The sequence below is a fragment of the Anomaloglossus baeobatrachus genome, chromosome 3 (genome assembly GCF_048569485.1).
Source record: "Anomaloglossus baeobatrachus isolate aAnoBae1 chromosome 3, aAnoBae1.hap1, whole genome shotgun sequence".
Lineage (NCBI taxonomy): Eukaryota > Metazoa > Chordata > Amphibia > Anura > Aromobatidae > Anomaloglossus > Anomaloglossus baeobatrachus.
This window is the reverse complement of record NC_134355.1, coordinates 557,687,000-557,705,115: the sequence shown is the minus strand read 5'-3', so window position 1 is coordinate 557,705,115 and position 18,116 is coordinate 557,687,000. Positions and strand designations below refer to the sequence as shown.

At 48.1% G+C, this 18,116-nt stretch overlaps 1 protein-coding gene across 3 annotated transcripts in view; it reads right to left on the bottom strand.

The window, feature by feature from the left end:
* Positions 1 to 2,928, bottom strand: part of WDR33 (WD repeat domain 33) — a 180,782-nt gene extending 177,854 nt beyond the window's left edge. Inside the window, exon 1 of one of the 3 annotated variants that reach the window (XM_075340837.1) lies at positions 2,741 to 2,928. The gene's annotated coding sequence lies outside the window, so the exon portion shown is untranslated. The remainder of the gene's footprint in view (positions 1 to 2,740) is intronic. The other 2 variants (XM_075340838.1, XM_075340839.1) reach the window with 2 other exon arrangements.
* Positions 2,929 to 18,116: the final 15,188 nt, after the last annotated feature.

The following is an 18,116-nucleotide window of genomic DNA, read 5'->3' as shown; positions in this document are numbered from 1 at the left end:
GCTATATCGGTACCGATATCGCAGCGTGTAAAGCGGCCTTAAGGCAGACTCTTTTGGAGGCTTGGCTGGTGTCAACAAAGACAGCAAAGAAGCCACTTCTCTCCAAAAAAACCATCATGGAGACTGAGTAGGTTGGACTTCAGAGGACTGGAGTAAAGTTTTGTTTTCTCTTCTATAAGGCCACCTTCAAACTGTTTGGGACAACTTGTCTGCAGAAGAAAATGTGAGCGCTACAGGTGCTGTTACTTTTCAGGCAAGGGAGTGCGCTCCCTTAAAGATTTGCCTAAAAACCCTGCCATGAACACAGAATGGTATTTAAACATTCCACCCAAGTGCAACTTTGTCAACTATCCAGGAGCAATTGGTTATGAACAATGCTTTTTCCAGCATGATGGAGACCAAGTCACAAGGCAAAAATGATAACTGGCTCCGAGGACAAAACATTGACATTTTGGGTGCATGGTCAGGAAACTCCCCAGATCTCAAGCTTATTCAGAAAAGGATTTAATTCTCAAAAGTCAGTTGTCAAAAACAAAGAAACTGTATTGACTTGGAGCGAGGATGTGTTGTTATCAGTCACAATTTGGCCCAGAAGCAGATATCCAGCTGCTGGGGCAAAAATCTTGAAACATAAGGGTCAACACTTTAAATTAGGTTGGCCACTACTTTAAAGGGAACCTGTCACCATTTTTTTGGCCTATAAGCTGCAGCCACCACCACCGGGCTCTTATGTACAGCACTCAAACATGCTGCATATAAGAGCCCAGGCTGGGGGTATAACAAACACTTTATAATACTTACCTAACGGTCGTTTCGTGGGCCATATGGGCGTCTCCGTTCTCCGGTGCCGCCTCTTTTGGCTATCTTTGTTCTCCTTCTACTCTAGCCGCGGTGCATGACAGGTCCGATGTCATACACACTCGCCGGCATTCAGGTCCTCAGCAGTGTGTGTATGACGTAGACGCGTCATGCACTACGGCTTCAGAAAGAGGACGAAGATGGCCGAAAGGAGGCACCGTCAACGGACCACAGAGACGCCCATAAGGCCCACAGCGCAACCGTTAGGTAAGCATTATAAAGTGGTTTTTACGTTATACCCCCGGCCTGGGCTCTTATATACAGCATGTTAGAATGCTGTATATAAGAGCCAACTGGTGGTGGCCGCAGCTTATAGTCCAAAAAAGCGGTGACAGGTTCCCTTTAACACTGATGGCCTATCCTTAGGCTAGGTTACCAATGTCTGATCGACCGGGGTCCAACACCCCATACCGAAGATCAGCTGTCCTCTGTGACAGCAACCAGAAATGCTCAGTTCTGGAGCTGCCCCATCAACTGAATGGATGGGTACTGCACATCTGCCTCACATTCAAATCAATGGGAGGCAAATGTACAGTACCCAGCTGCGGTCCCTATCAGAAGATGGGGTAGCTCCAGAACTGAGCATTTCCAGCCAGTTGCTGTTGCCACTAAGAACAGTTGATAGGCAGGGGGTCAGACCCCGGCTGATCAGACATTGATGGCCTATCCAAAAGGATAGGCCCTCAATGTTAAAGTGGTGGAAGACCTCTTTAAATATGTACTTAAAGGGAATCTGTCACCAGGTTTTTGCCACCTAATCTGAGAGTAGCATAACGTAGGGGTAGAGATCCTGATTCCAGCAGTATGTCACTTACTGGGCTGTATAGTGTAGTTTTGATAAAAATCACTTAATCAGCAGGAGATGATTAGAGGACTACATGGCGTGCTGTGAGGTAGTCCAGCATATTCACGAGCTCTGTATAACTGACATATGTGCAGCAGAGAAAACATTTTATCAACAAGACAGCAAACAGCCCAGTAAGTGACGCATCACTGGAATCAGGGTCTTTCGCTACATTATGCTGCTTTCAAATGGAGGTAGCAAAACCCTGGTGACAGATTCCCTTTTAAAGGGATTGACTGGGACTAACACTAATACCTATGCTTAGGGCAGGTCATCAATGTGTGATTACTGGGGGTGACAATTGGCACCCACCGATCAGCTGTTCCCGATGCTGCCGCCAGCTGAACTACGCCGTTGCGGAGCTGCACAGGTCTGTCAACTGTATGGTGACCGCAGTATCCACTCCGTATGGATTCGAATAGGGGTGAATAAGCTGAGGCCACTATTCCACTGACCGAGCTGCGCAGAGTTCTGGCCCACAGCAGCACAGGGAACAGCTGATCGGTAGGTGCCGGGTGTCGCACCCCCACTAACCACACTTCGATACCCTATAAACAAATGCTAATGTCCTGACAACCTCCATCAGTAACCATGGAAATATCTGGCAAAAAAGACAAACTCTGAAAAGCAAAGTTTGTGTCAAACCCATTCTCTGGCCACGACTGTATGCGGAATTACACATGTAAATTGCATCATTCCCAGGGGAAACCGGGGAAGGGGGGGGGGTGGTAGAGACCACGGAGGGGTTACTCCCGGGCGGCCGGGGTGGATCCGGACTCAGGCCCTGTACGGTTTTCCGCCCGTGATCAGACATAATGGAGCCGTCCCCACGCTTCCCCGCACACAGCAGGTCACGTGTCTCCGCTCCGGCCTCCTCCGCTCCTGGGTGAGGCCTACACGGCGCAGCCCGCTGAGCCCCACATATTCAGGCCCGGGATTACCACAACCCCGCTGGAGAGCCGCCGCGGCCGCCAGGGCCTGTATCTGCACAGGGAAGGCCCGCTTACTGTATTGCAAACCCCCCATGCACGGACGTACTCTATACATACGAAGCTAGGGCCAGCGCCCTCTGTCACCTCCTCGTTCTTAATCACCCCCTTTTCGTTAACGACTACGCGGCTCTCTAAGCCGCTCTTTAAGCTTCCGGTTTCTGCCTCGGTCTTTCTCTCCCCTCGGCAGCGCTAAGCCGCGCTCCGCCATTAATCACGTGACACGACAGCCCGCCCCTTCCCTTGACTAAAGCTATCGGTTACGGATTACGTCATCACATACTTTTTTTTTTGTTTGTTTCAATAGAAAACTTTATTTAAAATGAAACAAACAGGATATTACGCACAGGCTGTAAACAGCTGTCGACACACACCTTCCTATTGGGCCTCATCTATCAAGACTGTCTTAAAGGGAACGTGTCACCAGATTTTTCTCTTATGAGCTGTGGCCACCACCAGTGAGCTCTTATATACGGCATTCTAGAATACTGTATACAAGAGCCTGGGCCGCTCTGTATAAGGCCAGTGTCACACTTGCTAGTAACTCACATTGGCATCACCCGTCACCGCCGCACACTCCCCGGACAGACATGTATTTCTATGCAGCTGAGACGTTCCTGTCCAGAGAGTGTGTGGCCGTGCCTGGTGATGCCGATGTGAGACTCGCGCAACTGTGACTCCGGCCTAATGCTAAAAAACACCTTAATTATACTCACCGGTGGAGCAGTCGGATCCGATGGGGGTCGTTGGTCTCGGTTTGGCGCCTCCCCTCTTCCGTCATAGCTCCATGTGGATGATGCTTCCTATATCATCCACACAGAGGCCTCTATTTTGCTCCTGAGCACATGCACGTCTCCCTGCCTGCTGAGGGCAAAGCAAAGTACTCTAATGAGCAGGGAAAGGTCAAAGACCTACTACTACGTACTACTTGCTCTGCCATCAGCAAGGCAGAGAGAAGTGCGTGTGCTCAGGAGCGCTATAGAGGCCTCTGTGTGGAAGATGTAGGAAGCATCATCCACATGGAGGTATGAAGGAAGACGGCGATGGAAGGTAGAGAGGAGGCACCGGACCAAGACCAGCGACCCCCATCGGATCCAACTGCTCCGCAGGTGAGTATAATAAAAACTCTTTTTCATGTTATACACATTCAGAAGTTAGAGTCAGTTCAAAGGCGGCAACTAGACTACTACAAGGAATGGAAGGCCTCCCATATGATGACAGGTTGGAAAAGTTAGATATGTTTAGCTTAGAAAAAAGACGTCTCAGAGGAGATCTCATTTATATGTATAAATACATGTGTGGTCAATATAAAGGACTGGCACATGACTTATTTCTTCCGAAAACAATACTAAGGACCAGGGGGCATTCACTGCGAGTGGAAGAAAAGCGATTCCGACAGCTAAATAGGAAAGGGCTCTTTACAGTTAGAGCAGTCAGACTGTGGAATGCCCTACCACAAGAGATAGTAATGGCAGATACTAGAACAGCTTTTAAAAAAGAGCTGGATGATTTCCTCAGTACACACAACATTGTTGGTTATAAATCACTTAAGGTGGCTTTACACGCTACGACATCGCTAAAGCGATCTCGTTGGGGTCACGGAATTTGTGACGCATATCCGGCCGCGTTAGCGATGTCGTTGCGTGTGACACCTATTAGCGATTTTGAATCGTTGCAAAAACATTCAAAATCGCTAATCGATGACATCCCCCCTGATCTCAATTATCGTTGCTGCTGCAGGTACGATGTTGTTCGTCGTTCCTGCGGCAGCACACATCGCTACGTGTGACACCGCAGGAACAAGGAACCTATCCTTACCTGTGTCCCGCCCGCAATGAGGAAGGAACGAGGTGGGAGGGATGTTCGTCCCGCTCATCTACGCCCCTCCGCTTTGATTGGGCGGCCGCTTAGTGACGCCGAACTAACTTCCCCCTTAGAAAGGAGGCGGTTCACCGGTTACAGCGACGTCGCTAGGCAGGTAAGTAGTCTCACTGTTCCTAGCGATGTTGTGCGCCACGGGCAGCGATTTGCCCGTGTCGCACAATCGATAGGGGCAAGTACGCACACTAGCGATATCGGTAACGATATGGCAGCATGTAAAGCGGCCTTAACACTGCGCACTCATTAGCATGTTAGCACGCCCACAAGGGCCCACAGGGGCGTGCTAACATGCCAATGGGGCCAACTAGCAAGGGAAGCAATGCCCTTGGGACTAGTCCCAACGCTCATTAGCATACGATAAAAGATCTTTAGAAATACTTTTTGTAAAGATCTCTTTATCTATGCTAGTGTATACAGGGACAGTTAGGCAGGGATTAGCAATATGCACCCAGAACTGCTCATGGTTTTGGGTGCAAATTGGACCTGACAGGTTCCCTTTAAAGAGAAAACTGTCTTTGTTTACCATGGCAACCAACCAGACCTCGGCTTTCATTTTTTAATCTATGGTAGAGTGAAATTGGTTGCTATGGACAACAAAGCAATTTAAAGGGGCATTCCCATCTCAAAGATCCTATCCTAATATGTAGTAGGTATAATAATAATAATATTACAAAATACCTCCAATTAAAAATGTAGTATAGTTCTCCTGATATAGCCATGTATCTTACCTTATGTGCAGTGCATTGCAGCTTAGGTATCCATGGTTACAACCATGAGCAACTAGCTGTCACTATATGAGTGCTCGTAACCATAGATACCTAAGCTACAATGCCCTGCACATGAGGTAAGAGACATGGCTATATACTACTTTTCTAAATGGAGGTATTTGCTAATATTATTACACCGACTACATATTGGGATAGGATCTTGGAGATGGGAATAACCTTTTAACTATAAGACTTTTCATAATTCTGCCACACTGCATGTAACATTGCACAACAACTACTATGACAACTACTAGGTTAGGGCTAAAGGGTTACAAGTTGCCCATCGATTTTCATGTTGTAAAAAAATAAAACCCCCTAAATTATAGACAGGTTGCCTAGTTGGTCATGGGTCACTACTAGAGATGGGCGAATAGTAACTATTCATGTTCGGATAATGCTTACCGAATACCGAGTGCTATGCCAGTATTCATCACAGCAAGAAAAATGCTCGGTTTCCCCATTGGTTTGCATTAAGTTCGTTATTTGTGATGAATACCAGAATAGCACTTTGGAATTCATTACAAATAATCACGAATAGTTAGGCTATTTGCGCACATTGCGTATTTGCATGCACATGTCACTTCTTTCCTGCGCTCTGCATGCAGCCCCCGCTCTGTCTATGGGAGGGGCTGCACTCAGAGCGCATGAAATCGGCTTTTTTTTTTTTCATTACGGACTCTTTCTGCAGCGATTTGAAGCGCATGTGTGCTGTTCAAATCGCTGCAGAAATTTCTGCAGGGACAAACGCTACGTGCGCACATAGCCTTACTGTTCACCCATTACTAGTCACAATGCAAATCCGGAGACACTGAAAGGGACTCTGTCAGGACAGAATTAGGCTAGGGCCCCACTTTGCGTTCTCCTACTTGCAGTTCTAAACACATGTTTTTTATTTAATTGATTTGACCAAAGTTGCATTTTCCAGAATTTTAGCGCTAAAAACGCATGCGTATTTGCTGCGTTTTTGATGCGTTTTCAGCGCTTTTTACATGCGTTTCCACCTGCTTTTTACCAGATGCGTTTTGTAAATCTTGACACTGCTAAATAAAGTTAAAACAGTCAAACATAATGAGAAAAGAGAAAAAAAAATGATTACATACATAATTTCATAAATTATAAAGAAAATAGAAATATATAATGAAATTATAGCGGTAATATAGTATTTATGAGGGAAAATAGCAATAAATTATACATTTTCTTTAAGTTCATTGTCGGATTATGTGTGTGAGAAAAGGGACATATGAAATCATTAAATTAATGTGCAAAAAGCATGCGTTTTGTAAGTCCAAAACGCATGTTTTCTGCACATAAAAAGCAGGTAAAACGCAGGAATTTGTAGCAAACTTGGTTTTTGACCATTCTCATTGACTCCAATGTTAGCAAAACGCACCCAAAATGGCAAAAACAACTGACAAGGTGCTTCTTTGAACGCATGGTTTTTGCCACAAAGTATGCAAATTAAACACAGCGTTTTAAAACGCAAAGTAGGGTCTGGAAATCACATTTATCCATTGAATATCATGGAAACACAAAACGCAGGCCATTTGGCATTAAAAAGGTGGTTCTCAAAACGCTGCATAAATGCAGGTAAAAACGCAAAGTGGGGTCCTAGCCTTAGGCTGTGTGCGCACAGTGTGCATTTTTATGCAGATTTGGTGCAGTTTGTGGCACAAATCTGCATGTCTACCTTCATGCCAGCTATACAAGCAAAGTCAATGAGAATTCTGAAGTGTTGTGCACACGTTGCTTATTTTTTCCTAACAGATTTGGTGCAGAAAATAATCTGCAGCATGTCAATTGTTGGTGCTTTTTTCCTGCTATTTTTTTAGCCCTTCCACCCAGTGACTTCATTAAGAAAAACGCATGACACAAAAACGCATGAAAAACACATGTGTTTTTTAGGGTGTTTTTCTCCCAGAAGGAGCAGATTTGATGCAGAAAATTTCTACACCAAATCTGCCACATGCAAACATAGACTTAGGGCCCATTTACACGCTACGATATCGCTAGCGATCGCACTCGCCCCCGTCGTTTGTGCGTTACGGGCAAATCGCTGCCCGTGGCGCACAATATCGCTAACACCCGTCACACATACTTACCTTCCTAGCGACGTTGCTGTGGGCGGCGAACAACCTCTTTGTTAAGGGGGAGGTTCGTGCGCCGTCACAGCGACATCACACAGCGGCCGACCAATAGAAGCAGAGGGGCCGAGACCAGCTGCATTAACGACACGCCCACCTCGTTGCCAGAGGATGCAGGTAAGCTGTTGTTCGTCGTTCCCGGGGTGTCACACGTAGCGATGTGTGCTGCCTCAGGAACGACGAACAACCTACGTCCACAACGACCAACGAGATTTTGAAAATGAATGACATGTCAACGATCAACGATTAGGTGAGTATTTTTGATCGTTAACACTCGGTCGAAGCTGTTACACGCAACAACGTCGCTAACGACGCCGGATGTGCGTCACGAATTCCGTGACCCCAGCGATATCTCGTTAGCGATATCGTTGTGTGTAAATGGGCCTTTACTGTTCAAATCAAGTACAAGCGCTTGGTGCTTCACGACGTGGCCAAACATTTAAATACACCTTCCCCCATGCTTGTTTTCCATCTATCTCTTTGATTGAATGCTGTGGCTTCATAGAGGCATAGAAGAGCGGAGATAGATGGCTGTCCACTAGTATGATGTTGGCTATCCCACTCCATCCGCAGACCAGAGTGGAAAAGAAGGCGCCGCTCTGTTGATGAAGCCACTGTATCGACAGCAGGAGTAGTCTATGACTGCTCTGTGCCGGCAAAGAACGGTATCAACTATCTGCCTGTTAGTGTTTAAAACCTTTTTTTATTATTTATTTTTTTATTAAGTCCCGGATACACCCTTTGAATGTTTGGCCACGCCATGATGCATTAAGCACCTATACTTAGTTTGCATAATCATTCTGTTAAAAAAACAAAAACAAAATCACAATGCGACATCAAGATCTTCACATTTCCTGACCAGCTTGTCTTAGCCTAAAGTGGCCATACCCATAATGTAGCAGAGTTGCCAACTGTGCCGGATTTCCTGGGATTCCTTGGAAGCAAGAGGAATGAGTTTATATAAACCCTGACAGAAGTGGGTGTTCAGGGGCGTGTTGAGGGTGTCTCCAGAATAGAGGTGGTGGCACTTAAACGGCCACAGAAATATTGGCAAGTAGGAGATAGTTGGATTTATACCAGTACTATACCTGGCAGGGGACGGTCACCCCAGGCCTCTTGCACGGACAAGGCCACCCAGAGACAGGGTCGGACTGGCCCACCGGGGCAGGTCCCAGGCCCTCAGTGGGCCCCCGTGCCTTCTATAGTGCAGGGCTGCTGTACAGGGCCACGGGGCCGCCTGTTTCTCAGGGCTGGCATTTATTGGTGGGCAGCTCATCAAGGGCCTCTACGCTCTGAGGGGCCCCCAGCCTTTCAATCATAAACATCAGTGATCGTGCAAGTTCTGTATGATCACTGAATTTTCTGCAGTTGCAGAATGACCTTTAGTGACTTCATAGTCATGTGACTCACCAAAGGTCCTAACGCTGCACTGTGAGAGTCCCCATGTCTGCCCAGATGAAGTGCGCTCAGGACCTTTAGACCACGCCGCTATTCAAATTTTTACGCGTCTTTCAAGCGCGTATACATTTGAATAGTGCAGCAATAGGACTGAGACAGAGGAGCGCTGCTCAGCCCCACACCAACATACCGTCAGCGCCGGGGCTGCAGAGAAGAGGAGGAGGACGCGCAGGCACAGGTAAGCGCTCCAGATGACATGTACAATAATTTTACATGAGGGGCTGTGGTGAGGGAGGAGCAGTATTACTTTAAAAGGGACATTATGGAGTGGTGGGGGACTCTTATGGGGCATATTATGGGGCAATGAGGGACATTATGGGTCAGTGGGAGACAATTTAAGGCAGTGGGAGATATAATGAGTCAGTGGGGAACATTATAAGTCAGTGGGAGACATTATGGATCAGTGGTGGAAGCATTATGAAGCAAATTGGGACATTATAGGGCAGTGGGAGGCATTACAGGTCAGTGGAGGGGGGCATTTTGAAGCAAATTGGGACATTATAGGGCAGTGGAAGACATTATGGGTCAGTGGGAGACATTATGGGTTGGGGGGTGCATTATGAAGCAAATTGGCACATTATCGGGAAGTGGGAGACATTATGGGTCAGTGGGGGAGGCATTATAAAGCACAATGGAATGTTATAGGGCAATGGGAGACATTATGGGTCAGTGGGGGGCATTATGAAGCAAATTGGGACACTATAGGGCAGTGGGGGACATTATGGGTCAGTGGGGGGGGGCATTATGAAGCATATTGAGACATTATAAGCCCGGTGGGAGACATTATGGTTCAGTGGGGCACATTATATGGCATTAGGAGACATTATGGGTTAGTGGGGAGGCATTATGAAGCCAAGTGGGACATTCTAAGGCAGTGGGAGATATTATGGGTCAGTGGTGAACAATATAGGGCAGTGGGAGACATTATGGGTCAGTGGGCGGCATTATGAAGCAAATTGGGACATTATAGGGCAGTGGGAGATATTATGGGTCAGAGGGGGAACATTATAAAGCAAATTGGGACATTATAGGGCAGTGTGAGACATTATGGGTCAGTGGAGGACATTATGGGTCAGTGGTGGACATTATGAAGCAAATTGGGACATTATAGGGCAGTGGGAAACATTATGGGTAAGTGGGGAAAATTATGATGCAAATTGAGACATTATGGTTTAGTGGGGGACATTATAGATCTGTGGGGGACATTACGAAACAAATTAAGACATTATAGGGCAGTGGGGGGGGGGCATGAATCGTATTGTGACAGTATGAGGAAATAGGGGACATTATATGGGAAAGTGTGGGGCAATGAAAGACATTATAGGGCAATGGGAACATTATAGAGTAATGGAGGATATTAGGAAGCAAATTGGGACTTTGTGAATCAATGGAGGACATTATGGGCCAATGACGGTCATTATGAGGCAATTAGGAAAGGGATTGTGAAAAGCAACATAGTATAATGAGGATCGGGGGGGTTATGTAGAGATGTAATATGGGGAGATATTATAGAAAGGGCACATTTTGGGGGGACATTATGGAAAGAGGCACTTTGTAGGGCTATTTTGGAGAGCAGCAGTGTGTAGGGGGATATTTTGTGCAGGATGCAATTAACAACCCCTTCTGATTCCACTTGTTTCCCTAGACATTATTAAATAAAGGGGGCCAGGATGGGAGACCTTATTAAATAAAAGGGGCCATGATGAGTGGCATAATTACTATATGGGGCCAGAATGAGGGACATACATTATTGGTTTATGGTGGCAAGTGGGGCATAATTACTGTAGGGGCAATTTAGGGGACATTATTACTGATGAAATATATGTTAATTTTGAGGATACTGTCTCCAATGGGAGAACAAAAATCTGATGTAGTGTAGAAATTGGTGAAAAAGTGTGGAATGTGCTCTGGAAATGATCAAATATAGGTGACTGTGTGTTATTTTCTGCAGTTGAGTCATGGCAGGAAGAAGTGATGGCGGTCAGTGCCAGATGATGAGGAAAAGAGAAGATGAATAACTTCAGCTAGAGACGTCACTGGTAAGACATTGTATTATAGACACACACACACACACACACACACACACACACATACTATACACTATACACAGAGCTCCTGTGTATAATGTCACTGGTGATCACTGCATTACATGTACGCTGACACTATATACAGAGCTCCTATGTATAATGTCACTGGTGATCACTGTTTTACCTGTACATTATATACAGAGCTCCTGTCTAAAATGGCACTGATGATAATATTGGTATTATTAGTATTGTGGTTTTTATTCATGATCATTATTGTAGTATTATATGTCCCTGTGTGGTAATAATATGTGGTCTGGTCATGGTGTGCTGGTATTTGTCTTTTGTGTGTGGCATTATTTGGTCATTATGTGGTCTGGTCATAGTGTTGCGTTATTACTCTCTTGTATGTGGTTGTAGTCTGTCACTATGTAGTGGTAATATGTTGTCTAGTCATGGTGTGGTGTATTTCTCCCTTGTATATGGTTGTATTCGGTCACTATTTGGTGGTAATATGTTGTCTGGTCACGGTGTGGTGGTATTTCTCCCTTGTACACTGTGTGCAGACTTATTAGGCAAGTTGTATTTTAGTGGATTTTTTTTATTATTGATCAACAATTATGTTCTCAATCAACCCAAAAGACTCATAAATATGGAAGCTTAATATTTTTGGAAGTTGGAGTGCTTTTTTTTTAGATTTGGCTATCTTAGGAGGATATCTATTTGTGCAGGTAACTATTACTTTGCAGAATTATTAGGCAACTTAATAAAAATCAAATATATTCCCATCTCACTTGTTTATTTTCACAAGGTAAGCCAATATAACTGCACAAAATTTAGAAATAAATATTTCTGGCATGCAAAAACAAAACCCAAAAACATTAGTGACCAATATAGCCACCTTTCTTTATGATGACACTCAACAGCCTACCATCTATAGATTCTATCAGTTGCTTGATTTGTTTACGATCAACATTGTGTGCAGCAGCCACCACAGACTCCCAGACACTGTTCCGAGAGGTGTACCGTTTTTCCTCCCTGTAGATCTTACATGTTATGAGGGACCACAGGTTCTCTACTGGGTTCATATCAGGTGAACAAGGGGGCCATGTCATTATTTTTTCATCTTTTAGACCTTTACTGGCCAGCCACGCTGTGGAGTAGTTGAATGCATGTGATGGAGCTGAAGTTTGTGTCAACGTACCTATACACCGCTGTGAGGTGTCAACCGGCTGTATTACAAAGGGCCGGTATGGTTTGCAGAAGCGGGGGTGCTCTGCAATGTGAAGTTGGCTGGGACCTGTGGCTCCACAGGATTGCATTACAGGCAGAGCCATGGAAGGGGTGTGATGCTGATTACACACTCCTTACCACCTGTGGGTGTGGCTCCAGCGGTTAAAGCAATCCTGTCTCTGAACCTGGGTGGAGTGTGTCTAGGGCAGTCTAGAGAGAGACTGACTCTAGACTTCCAGTGTGTGTGCTGGAAACGGGGAGAGCAGAAGCAGGGTGTTTTGCTCTGCTCAGGAGACCTTCTCCTGAAGGAAGGGGCTTTTAGGTCCATGTGCAAAGCCTGGCTGGAGCCAGGGGGGGACTTGGTAAGGACACTAGCCGCCTTCAGAGGAAGGTAACCTGGATTGGACTTTAAGGATAAAGCCAAGTACTGACAAGGGTTAGTGACACGTGTGAGGAAGTCCAAGAGTGTGTGGACTTTACGTTATGTGTTGGACTTTGAGGATAAAGCCAAGGCATGGCATCTTTCTGTTATGGGACCTAGCATGGTTTATTTGAGCTGTTAATAAACCATATGGTCTGTTAAAGAGACAAATTGTTCCGGTGTGCGTTAATCCCGATACCTGACGTGTGGCCCCATACACTCGGGGCCCCACATCGTTACACCGCATACACTCCACATACACACACCACATACAGTGTGTGCAGGCTTGTGCCTGTGTCTAAATATGTGTGAGTGTTGTAAGGTTCTGGTGGTGGAACCGCTGGGCCGTGCACCGGACTGCTCCAGCGGAGCAACCCGGAGCTAACCCCTATACAGGGACTGTCCGGTCACCCCGTCAGAGGGCCTTGATGCACGGTAGCCAAAGCACTAGCTGTGTGGGCACAGTCCATTCCGGAAGGAGGAAAGAAGATGTCCCTGAGGTCACAAGGGTCCAGATGGTAATCCCAACAACAAGGCTCTGGTTCCGGTGCCGGGTGGAGATGACAGGTGGAACCGTATCCAGCTGGACGAGAGGACGGAGGTCACCACGTGGTGTTGGGGATCGGAGCTGGGTCCGGACTGAAGAAGATGGTGGAGTCCTCAGCCGACAACCCCCGACAGGAATTACGCAGCAGTCGTGGTTAGGACCGGATGGCGTGGCAGGACGGGCTCTGCGAGACAGACAAGGGTTAATACCGGACAAGGCAAAGGGGGACCTTAACTCCTAGCTTACTAAACACGTAGAACAGGCCCCGCCCACCTGGCATCCTCTTATATCCTGTACCTGCAAGCCAATATCCTGTTTCTGGACGCTTGCCCTTTAAGAAAGGGTCAATGACCGCGCGCGCGCCCTAACGCGCATGTGCAAGGCCTGAGTGCCTGAGACCAGGGAAGGAAGCGGCGCCGAGGAAGCAGGAGTGCCGGGCAGAGTGTCCTGCGAAGCAGAGGGGCGCCTGGAGCGGGAACGCCTGGAGGATACCGGCGGGAGAGAGGGAGCAGGAGAAGCGGGAGCGGGAGTGGTGAGCGGAGCGCACCGTCGGGAACCGGGTAGTGCAGCACGGGAATCGGGGAGCGCAGCACGGGAATCGGGGAGCGCAGCACGGGAACCGGGGAGCGCAGCACGGGGATCGGGGAGCGCAGCACGGGGACCGGGGAGCGCAGCACAGGGACCAGGGAGCGCAGCACGGGGACCGGGGAGCGTGACAGTACCCCCTCCCCCACACCCCCCTCCCCGCAAGCGGGACAGGAAGGCACGAATCAGAGGAGTGCCAACATTCTCTCGGGGTTCCCAGGACCGGTCCTCGGGGCCATAACCCGCCCAGTCTACCAGGAAGAACTGCCGGCCCCGCACGGTCTTCATGGCCAAGATGTCCCTTACTGCATAAACGTCATCACCAGCAATAGGAGGAGGAGTCGCAGAGGCGTCATCGGAGAGGGAACCAAGAACCACCGGCTTGAGTAAGGAGACATGGAAGGAGTTGGGTATCCGCATCGTCGCCGGGAGCTGCAGTTTGTAGGAGACCTCATTGATCTTGCCGAGAATCTTGAACGGCCCGATGTATCGAGGACCCAACTTGTATGAAGGCAGCTTCAATCGGATGTATTTGGAAGCCAGCCAGACCAGATCTCCTGGAAAGAAGTTCGGTGGATCCAGGCGCCTCTTGTTGGCGTGTCTCTTCATCCGCAGGGAGGCGCGTTCAAGAGAGGCCTTAACAGTGTTCCATATGGCAGAGAAGTCTCGGGTCAGGGCGTCAGCAGCGGGGACATCAAAAGCCGCGGATACTGGTAAAGGAACGGAAGGCTGAAGTCCGTAAACAACATGGAAAGGAGAGCTGGAGGTAGACTCGCTGACGTGATGGTTGTAGGAGAATTCAGCCCAGGGAAGAAGCGTGGACCAACCATCATGATGGGTGTTGACGTAGTGGCGCAGGAATGAAGTCAGGATCTGATTGACTCGTTCCACTTGGCCATTTGACTGAGGATGGTAGGCTGAAGAAAAGTCCAGAGTCACTCCCAGATGCTTGCATAGGGCCCTATAGAAGCGTGAGGTAAACTGGGTTCCCCTGTCAGACACAATGTGTGTGGGAAAGCCATGTAACCGGAAGACGTGCTGTATGAAGGCGTCAGCGAGCTCCGGAGCGGAGGGCAATCCGACCATGGGAATGAAATGAGCCATTTTAGAGAAACGGTCCACCACGACCCATATGACCGTATGCCCGGAGGACAAGGGCAAGTCCGTTATGAAGTTCATGGCAATATGTCGCCATGGTACGGAGGGAATTGGCAAAGGCAGAAGACGGCCATAGGGAAGGTGCTTGGGCGTTTTGTTCCGGGCACAGGATGGGCAAGCTGAAACGAAGGAGACGACATCCTCGCGAAGAGATGGCCACTAGTGATGAGCGAGTACTAAAAAGCTCGGGTGCTCGAGGCTCGGGCCGAGCATCCCAAGATACTTAAGTACTCGGCCCGAGCACCGAGCCCAATGTTATCCTATGGGAGACCCGAGTGTTTTTATGAAATGACCCCCCGGCAGCATGTAGAAACCCTAAAAATGTCACAAAAGTCTCAGAAGAGTGCTCAAATGACATGGCAACAGCATGGGGAAGACCCCTTGAAGCATTTATCACTCAAAAGTCACACCTGTGAACAATTTTATCCGAGTTTTATGCCATTTTTACAGACTCGCCAGAAAACCTTCCAAAATGACACCAAAATGAATTTTCATGGCGGAAATGTTAAGGGGACATACCCAATAGTGAGATAGAGCTGGTGTATGTTACTTTTTGAGATTACATGAAAAATTTTACGTGAAAACATTGTGTGGCACTCCGATGTCCCTGAGAAGAGACGTACATGAAGGCCTCTTGAGTCTAATGTGCCCATTTTGAGGAAGTGAGTCTTTGTAGTATTTTCCTTTGCCAGGGAAGTCCAAAATTGTGAGGTTCACCAATGCCCCTGCATACAGACGTGCATGATGGCCTGAAACCTGAAGTGCCCATTGTAAGGAAGTGGGTCTATTGTAGTATAGCCCTTTGGCAGGGCAGCCAAAAATTGGGAGGCTCCACATTGTCCCTGGATAGAGACGTGCATGAGGGCCTGTAAACCTGAAGTGCCCATTGTAAGGAAGTTGGTCTATTGTAGTATAGCCCTTTGGCAGGGCAGCCAAAAATTGGGAGGCTCCACATTGTCCCTGGATAGAGACGTGCATGAGGGCCTGTAAACCTGAAGTGCCCATTGTAAGGAAGTCGGTCTATTGTAGTATAGCCCTTTGGCAGGGCAGCCAAAAATTGGGAGGCTCCACATTGTCCCTGGATAGAGATGTGCATAAGGGCCTCAAAACATTGTTCCCATTGCAAAGGAGCGGGTCTCCTGTCGTTGTAATGTCCATTCTGAAAGAATGGGCGAAAACATTTACCACTGGGGGTATACCTGAAACAACGGCCTAACTATTGTAACGGTCATCATGGTGGCGCATGAGGAGAAGGAGGAGCAGTCCAGCGATTATCCAAAGTCCAGAAGTGTGTACCCATGGGTGAGTGGAGGTACATGGCAAATTCCCGTTACAAACTTTAAATTCCGCTCTCATTTGCTGCTGGTGTGGTGAAGTCTGGCCCAATCCAACCCTTGTTCATCTTGATCAGAGTCAGCCTGTCAGCATTTTCAGTTGACTGGCGGGTGCGTTTATCTGTAATGATTCCACCTGCGGCACTAAAAACACGCTCTGACAAAACGCTAGCGGCAGGGCAGGCCAGGACTTCCAAGGCGTAGAGAGCCAATTCATGCCACGTGTCCAGCTTGGATACTTGGATACCCAATAATTGTAAGGCACAGAGGAATGTCGGAGTACAGTTGTTCGATCTGCAAGGTACTCCTTGAGCATCTGGGCAAACTTAGGATTTCTTGTGGCACTACCCCGCACCTCAGGGGCTGTGGTACGTGAGGGGCTGAGAAAACTGTCCCACATCTTAAAGACTGTTCCCCTACCTCTGGCGGATTCGACTTGTGCCCCTCTCGGCTGTACGCCTTGGTTGTCCACTGATTCCTGACCTATGCCGCTAGCGTTTTGTGATGGGAATGCTTTGCCTACTTCCGTGACTATGGCCTTCTGGAACTGCTGCATTTTGGCTGACCTCTCCGCCTCGGGAATAAGAGACATAAAGTTCTCCTTGTAGCGTGGGTCTAACAGTGTTACCAACCAGTAATGATTGTCGGCCAAGATGTTCTTAACGCGAGGGTCACGAGACAGGCAGCTTACCATAAAGTCAGCCATGTGCGCCAGACTCTTAACAGCCAGGACTTCAGTATCCTGACCAACACGATGACTGAACATGCTGTCCTCCTCCTCCTCCTCCTCATCTACCCTGTCCTCTGGCCAGCCACGCTGAACCGAGGATATGACTGGTGTGCATGTCATATCCTCAATTTGGCCGGAGAGTTGCTCCATGTCTTCATCCTCCTCCTCATCATAGTCCTCCACTGCACGTTGTGATGAGACGAGGCTGGGCTGTGTGTTATCACCCACACCCACTACTGTTTCTTGCTCCAACTCATCGCGCTCCGCCTGCAATGCATCATGTTTGTTTTTGAGCAGAGACCGTTTTAGAAGGCAGAGAAGCGGTATAGTGACGCTAATAATGGCGTCATCACCACTCACCATCTTGGTGGAGTCCTCAAAGTTTTGGAGGATGGTACATAGGTCGGACATCCATCTCCACTCCTCAGGTGTTATGTGTGGAGTTTGACCCATTTCCTGACGGCTTAGGTGATGCAAGTACTCAACAACTGCCCTCTTCTGCTCACATATCCTGACCAACATGTGCAGAGTTGAATTCCAACGCGTGGGGACATCACACACCAGTCTGTGAGCCGGAAGATGCAAACGGCGCTGAAAGCCGGCAAAGCCGGCTGAAGCAGTAGGTGACTTTCAAAAATGTGCAGACAGGCGGCGAACTTTTACCAGCAGATCAGACAGCTCTGGGTATGACTTTAGAAACCGCTGAACCACGAGGTTGAGCACATGGGCCACGCATGGAACATGTGTCAGCTGGCCTCGCCTCAAAGCCGCCACCAGGTTCCGGCCATTGTCACACACGACCTTTCCTGGCTTTAGGTTCAGAGGTGTGAGCCAGTGATCTGCCTGCTGTTTCAGAGCTGTCCACACCTCTTCTGCATTGTGGGGTTTGTCACCTATGCAGATTAGCTTCAGCACAGCCTGTTGCCACTTCGCCGAGGCAGTGCTGCAGTGCTTCCAGCTTGGGACTGGTGTGGAGAGTAAAGTGGATGAGGATGCACAGGAGGAGGAGGAGGCTGAGGAGCATGACATTCCGGAGCTGTAGAGTGTGGGTGAAACCCTGACTGAGGTAGGGCCTGCAAACCTTAGTGTGGGAAGGACGTGTTCCGTCCCTCGCTCAGACTGGGTCCCAGCTTCCACAATATTAAC